This window comes from Mytilus trossulus, chromosome 9 (genome assembly GCF_036588685.1).
Source record: "Mytilus trossulus isolate FHL-02 chromosome 9, PNRI_Mtr1.1.1.hap1, whole genome shotgun sequence".
Lineage (NCBI taxonomy): Eukaryota > Metazoa > Mollusca > Bivalvia > Mytilida > Mytilidae > Mytilus > Mytilus trossulus.
The window spans coordinates 21,258,228-21,266,240 of NC_086381.1; the positions used below are offsets into that span (position 1 = coordinate 21,258,228).

General features: G+C 31.9%; 1 protein-coding gene across 1 annotated transcript in view; it reads right to left on the reverse strand.

The window, feature by feature from the left end:
- Positions 1–3,228, reverse strand: part of LOC134685297 (tumor protein p53-inducible protein 11-like) — a 144,729-nt gene extending 141,501 nt beyond the window's left edge. The window contains exon 1 of the mRNA XM_063544925.1: positions 3,137–3,228. The gene's annotated coding sequence lies outside the window, so the exon portion shown is untranslated. The remainder of the gene's footprint in view (positions 1–3,136) is intronic.
- Positions 3,229–8,013: the final 4,785 nt, after the last annotated feature.

An 8,013-nucleotide genomic window follows, 5' to 3' on the forward strand; every position in this document is an offset into this window, starting at 1 on the left:
ACCTATATTTTTTAATATAGTTTCAATATAAGCTGTACTTTAACTAAATTATTGTAAAATTTGAGCAACTTCTGTAATAAATTTCTTTTTTATTTCAATATTACCTTTATTTCTCCTATTACTCCAACAGAAAAAAAACCACCTTTACAAAAAGGTATGCTTCTTTCGAAGGCAGATTGTGAGCGCAAATGAACGGTGACCCCACCTTTTTATTTTATTTTTCTATTAACTATAAGATAATGTTTATGTATAGAAAAATATAGAGAAATCCTATATAAATGATTTAGACCCGCGAACCCCCTTAAGTCTAAAATAACAAATTCGCAATAATAAATGCAAGCAATAATTTCTGAATTTACAGTAACTACATGTATTTGATTTGTCATATGTGTAGTAATAATAATTCAACAAATTCTTTTAATAATACTTTTTTATTTCAAATTAGAATTTTTAGAATAATACTACATACATGACAAAGCAATGGTATGTATAGATTATAACATGTTATAATATATGTATATATTTAAGTTCTACAAAATTTAGAGCAAAACATTTAAATCATTGATAACAATTCAGGGGCGGGTCCATCCATTTTGAAAACCAGGACAAAGGGGAGTTCCAATTACATGTCCCCATTCAAATGCATTGATCCTCAAAAAGAGAAAGGGTTCCAACCCCTGGAACCCCCCTCTGGATCCGCGCCTGCAATTTAATGAAACATGCCCGGAAAATTATCTTTAATTTCTTATCACAAAAGTGTAAAAAATTGTCGTTAAGGACGCAATGCTGTCACATCATTTGGAATCAGGGCACAATATCAATATACTCTTTTTTTTTGCCCCAGGCAATTTTAAGGTTATTGCATATATGCAAACCCAAGCCTTGAAGGTATTCATAACAAATATGTGATAAATTATAATTATTGTACATCACCCACCAGCAAATGACCAGTGGCTATATAAATAGGTACATCATTATTGTAACATACATGTGAAGATTGGTTGGCTATGAGTTATAAAAAATCCAGTGACAAATATTTCATGCAAATTTTAGGACGTGACAGTTATCAATACATTATTAAACTTACAATACATATGACTATGTAGGGTTACTCCATCAGGGGGTTAGGTCTGGTGATAGGCCACCCCCACAACCAAACCATTGTGAATACACACAATGGTTTAGGCAATAAACAGGTGTGTATCCAGCCCTTTTTAAAAGGGGGGATTTAATCCATAGTTTATATGTACCTTTTTCAAATCATGCATTGATCTTCCAAAAAAGGGGGGGGGTCCAATCACAGGAACAAATTCTTACTTTGCCTTTGAACACGTTACTGTGTAAGAATGTTGTGTATAAGAACGTCGATTCATACCTGTATGCACAAATGTAACAAATGTAAACATTTTTCCTTCAAACTCTTGGCCGGATCAATGATTATTCTCAATTCTGATAGGCATGTTTTTAAATATTATTCATTTCTACTCACCAATTGTAATTTCCAGCTCAGCTTATATTGTGCTGTAGTGTCCATCTACCATGTCAACGATTTTGTGTAAAATAAATTTGCCATTTGAAGATGCCGACATGCGACAAGTAAAGAGGGTACGGTAACGTTAAATCGTTTACGGGCGTATTTTCCGTTTTTAATCAAACTTGTCAGATTTGATTAATTATCGTCGGAAAATGTCCCTAATAGATATTGTAATTCAAATTAAACCAGCTTTAAATTACTATGCTGTATGCATGTAATATATATATAACCTGGTCTTTAAATATACTTCAGGTACGTACACTGGCCTTTTTCTGCTATAATATTCACGAAGTCTTCTGGTATGTAATATTTTTTTTATAAAAGGCTCTCGAATTATAGACTAATTAAAAAATAAAGATGAAAAGTCAAACGCATGAGTCTGGCAAAAATGAACGGACAATGGCAGGACAGTAAACGGAAAACGAGAAAAGACATAGATTCTAGTTATATATATATATATTTTTTCCCTGCCTCAAATTTACTCAAATGCAATTTATAAAGCCAACAATAAAAGTTAAATGATAATGCATTCATTTACAATATTAAAAAAATGTTACATCTTAAATTTAATTAAACATAATTATTAAGATCACGCGTTTTCAAGTGTTCATGGCCGACATCCATAAATATTGAATAAGGGTGTAAAAATGATCTATTGCGTTAACATGACAAATTTTTCACCACTTACGACAGTCTGAGTCTATAATTGCAAAAACATGTATTGTAATCACTTGTAAACCTTTAATATAAAGGTTCAGGTGCTTACATTCAATGAATAAATGTTATTTCGGCAATCTGTTGATTTTTTTTAGTCAATTCGCGGCGGTTTGTTCAGCAGTATGACTTTGAGCTACTTTTTAAAATATACAAAACATGTTAAATAGGATGAAGTAAGAATTCAAATTGAATATTTCTTTTATTTAATTAACATGATTAAAGGGACGTGGTAGACTTTCAGTTAACATAAACCGTCTTCTTTCAAATTTTTATTTTATTTTCAAAAGGGGAGCAACCCCTGATAAACAATGGGAAAGTTTCACTCGTTTTGTGTCCAAATGATTAAAATCTGAACACGACTGGACACGGTCTGACAACATCTTGACGTAACTTTGCATCCATGGTCTGTTTTGGTCTGACATGGTCTTAACGGGTCCAAACAACCCGCTAGACGAATCAGTCTTTTCCGTCTTGACACGCCTTAACGAACTGATTTACCTGATGATGCTATCGATCTGAACGGCGACTCAACAATCTTAAATATCTTGACGAATTTCTCTAGCGGTAAATTCAGTCAATCAAGATGTGATCAGACCAAAATGACCGTTTCAGACTGAAATCGGGCTACTAGTGTATGAGAAGCTTAAATCTAATAGTTGTAATTGAAATAACTGTCCGATTGATGTTTAGCCAACGCCTCTCCATCAATATATATATTAGATCTAAAAAAAAATATAACACCATCTGACAATAAACTATTGCATTAAAATCGTAAAATAATCATATTTTACCATTGCAACACGTGTTGTGTGATATTTTCACTACTAGATGCAGTAATTAAATCTATATTTATCTCACAATTTAACAACAATCATGTAATTTTACCCAGTGTTCTATGATTAAACAGACTATCTTCTTTGCTGTTTACTATAAGTTTTGGATTGAAGTCATCTGTACAACGTTTGTCAGCACTGAAAATAAAAAAATAAAATAAATGCCAAATGTGTCTATGCGCCAAAGATGCCCCTGCTTGTAAATACGCATGTTTCAACTCCCACATACAGATACTGGATTCAAATAGTTAAAGACTGTTTGTGATTTTTAGCATTGCGTATGTTTAATAACATATGGTTGAGGCAAACTTAAGTCAGATAACAGAAACCAATACTTGGGACGTAGATGACGGAGTATCTATGTACCTGTAATACTTTATGTTATACTGTGGATTCATTTATTTTTGGTGGGCACCAATTTTCGAGGATTGAGGAAAACTTGCATATTCGTGGATGTTTAATTTCGTGGTTTTGGTAAAATCTACAATCTTTAAGAAAATTTGTATTTCGTTGAACATTTGAGTTCGTGGTTCTCCTGTATCCACGAAATCCACGAAAAAAGTATGCAAAGAATATTATTGAATCCACAGTATATTGCAACTTGCATTGTAATATGATTGATTGATTTTGGTTTTCAATTCAAGATGACAATGTATCTATGAAACTGAGGTAAGAGTCAAAACAAGATAACAATTATCAAACATACTTCTATAATGAATGTATATAAAAATTATTGTTGACAAACAAATTTACTGAGAAGCAGTCCTAATACAAACTACAGTGGAAACAAATCCAGATTGGATAGACTGAATGGTCTCACCTTCTTTACTGATTGTGTGACTGAATATGTAAAATCTTAGAGAGTGTTTCCTATGCACACAGTCTTGCTCCGGTTTGGGTTCCCGTGATTCCCTCAGATTTTGTATGATAAAATTGAGAATGGAAATGGGGAATGTATCAAAGAGACAACAACCCGACCATAGAAAAAACAACAGTGGAAGGTCACAAACAGGTCTTCAATGCAACGAGAAATTCCTGCACCCGGAGGTGTCCCTCAGCCGGCCCCCAAACAAATATATACCAGTTCAGTGATAATGAACACCATACTAATTTCTAAATTGTACACAAGAAACTAAAATTAAAATAATACAAGACTAACAAAGACCAGAGGCTCCTGACTTGGGACAGTCGCAAAAATGCCGTGGGGTTAAACATGTTTATGAGATCTCAATCCTCCCCCTATACCTCTAGCCAATGTAGAAAAGTAAACGCATAACAATACGTACATGATACATTTATTTGTATCTTAATGAATTTATAAGTTTTCAACATCGGTTAACATATGTTTCTTTTAACTTTAAATAGATTACCACAAATATCAAATTCATACTGATATTGATCAATAAATATAAACAGGGAGTCAAAAGTAAGATGAATCCTGCTAGACCAACAAGTGTACACTTTACAATCAGATAATGCAATTGACCTATAACTCATAGTTACCAAAAATCTAGTGAAATAAAAAAAAACGCTAATTAATAAACCATGATGATATCCTAGAATTCATGCTTCATCAATCCATAAATTGTCTTATTAAAGTTAATCATTATTAATAATATAAAAAAAAGACACGATTTTAGCCTAAATAGCAAAAGTTAAATGCTTCATATTTCTAGCCGCTTTATATAATATTTCTTGTCACATTTAAAGTGCTCAATCTTTAGTTTTTAATGAAGTGTTTTGCGTTCTTTTGTATGTATTTTTTCTTTAACCGTTGAGACTTCCATGGTCAGTAAACTCCAGAAATAATATGGTTACAAGTAAAAACTGATTGAGTGTTATAGAATGTTCAATATACTGTAATCTGCCTTTCCAAAATACAGGTTTGAGTTATCTCCCTTTGAACCTTACGACACATAGGGTGTGTTTGGATATATGCCTAAGGCGGCCTATGGTTACCCATAGAACCTATGGTTACACATAGTACCTATGGTTTGATATTTAATACACAAAATATCAAATATAGGTACCTATGGGTAACCATAGGCCGCCTTAGGCATATATCCAAACACACCCAGTGTTACAAATAAACATGTACAAAGATAAACTAATAGTATGATACTGGTACACAAGGAACATCTTGCTTTCTTTATAATTTTAAAAAGTGACTGATATGAAGCCTGATACTGCAATTCTACATACAAGAAACCAAAAATGAGGCAATTTGAACATGGCTGATTTAAAAGAAAATTACAGGTTCTCTTTGTTTAGAAACTTTGGAGTTATCTCCCTTAAAACCTTGCTTCCATTCTCAATTTAAAATTTGATATATTTGGAAGATCTCAAAAATGTGCATTGGGGAAAAATATATTAGCAGTAAATATTTATTTCCATTTTAAAATTAATACATAAAATGTATGCATGAGGGCCCTCATGGGGTTTTTGATTATGTGATTACTTGGCCGTTTTTTTAATGATTATTTGATTATTAAGCCAAATATTTCATGATTATTTGATTACCTAGGACTGTATTTTTAGTTTATGATTATTTGATTACTAAAGATAAGCAAATATTTAAAGATTATGTGATTATATTGGCAAAAAAATGGTGATTATGTGATTACTAGGACCCCCCCCCCCCCCCCACTTGAGGGGCCTCATGCATTAACATGCATTTGGGCAAATAAAAGAGTACTAAACATATTTTTAGTACTCTTTTAAAATTGTTGACATATATTTTGAGGGAAAACAACATAATATAAATTAATGTCTACCTCCCAGTTCTAAATTCAATGCAATAATAGCAAACATCTCACAAAAAATAAATATTTGTCTTTCTTTTCATTTTGAAAAAATGTTATAACTCACTGGATGAGTATCATTTTTTTTTATTATGTTGTAACTAAAATTGATGGTTTTTGCCAGTTGTTAGCTATTTATGAGTAGCTGTATTAAGTACTGTGGATTCATTTATTTTCGTGGGTATCAATTTTCGTGGATAGAGGAAAACTTGCATTTTCGTGGGTATTTGATTTCGTGGTTTTAATAATCTCTGCATACATATCCTATAGAAAATGTGTAATTTGTTGAACATTTTAATTCGTGGTTCAACTGTAACCACAAAAACCACGAAAATTGGTATCCAACGAATAATAGTGAATTCACAGTAGTATTTGCTGCATGATCTATACAAAACATTTGTTTTTATTGTTAATGGCTTATCTTCATGTTTTTATTCACTATTTTTATTGGTCAAATAGTGCAGTCAGTGTATTCTAGATGATATCAAACACAAAGAGATGATTTCATGAAATCCTGAACATTCTTCCTCTGACTTTGTTGACACACTACTTTGCAAATTTATAGAATCAGAAAGTTTGAGTCAATTCATACCATTATATATTTCCATGACTATTCTTTAATTATTTTTTTATAGAGCAAATTGGTAATTCGTAGACCAATAGTCATCAATTTTTAGTCTAATACAACCAAAAAATCATGTCTAAAATTCTACTTCAATGTTTATATTTTTTTTCGCCTTATAGAAAATAATTTGAAACTCAACTGACTGAGATTGGTTTCCTTTCTATTTCAACAAGTTATTGATTAAATTTCTCTCAAAACTAATCAAAATCAGAATTTTATAAATACATGTTTGAATTTTCTTTTCATAGTACAGTAGCTATATTGGTTACACAGCGGAATTGATCATCAAAATCCATTCAGATATCCTATATCCGAGAAGGAGCCATTACAGAACTAATTTCTAAAATTTAACTCTCTGAGATTGCAAAGGGAGTGTTCCTTCCAAATAAACAAGATTTCTTTCACACTGTATAAATGAGGAATTTAATTATGGGTTATGATGTGTCATTGTGCTATAAAGGTCATAATAGGGTTAAAGCCCATAACTCCAATAAAAAATAGTCTCAGAGGTCCCAAGTCCCATAGCTCATCTAAACTGGAGACTCTTAAGAGCCTTTGTCGCTCACCTTGGTCTATGTGCATATCGAACAAAGGAGACAGTAGCTTTTTGGGCAGGTTGTTAAATCCATGCTCATAATTTATTCTGGCCCAACAAATATATAGTTTTGAGGTAATTGAAGCAATAGATAACTTACCATCAAATATTAACTTCCGATAGTCAGAGTATTCACCAAAAAAACAATTTATAGACTTTGTAATTCCTCTTTTTTTTATTTCATTCCACGAAGGTGTTTAAATTAAATCAGTGGAGTTTTAAGTTGATTACTATTATATATAACACTTTCATACTAGTAGTTTTTACAAAACAATTCATCAAAGTCATCGGCACTGATATAAGTACAGCAGTGGGAACATGCAGACTGTTATCGACTTTGTAGATTAGGTATTTATCAGTAGCAACTTTCAAAATCAATTCTCTTTATAAAGTGAATCATGAGTCTTGTAATTGCAGAAAACTATCATAAATCTGGATAAATAAAAGGCAGGCAAGTTTTTTTAAGGATTTAAAACTAGAGGCTCTAAAGAGCCTGTGTCGCTCACCTTGGTCTATGTGAATATTAAACAACGGACACAGATGGATTCATGACAAAATTGTGTTTTGGTGATAGTGATGTGTTTGTAGATCTTACTTTACTAAACATTCTTGCTGCTTACAATTATCTGTATCTATAATAAACTTGGTCAGGTTAGTTTCAGTGGAAAATGAGGGTGAAAATTTGACTATAAAGGGCAATAACTCCTTAGGAGGTCAATTGACCATTTTGGTCATATTGACTTATTTGTAAATCTTACTCAGCTGAACAATATTGCTCTTTAAAGTTTATCTCTGTCTATAATAATATTCAAGATATTAACCAAAAACAGCAAAATTTCCTTAAAATTACCAATTCAAGGGCAGCAACCTAACAAGGGGTTGTCTGATTCATCTGAAAAATTTAGAGC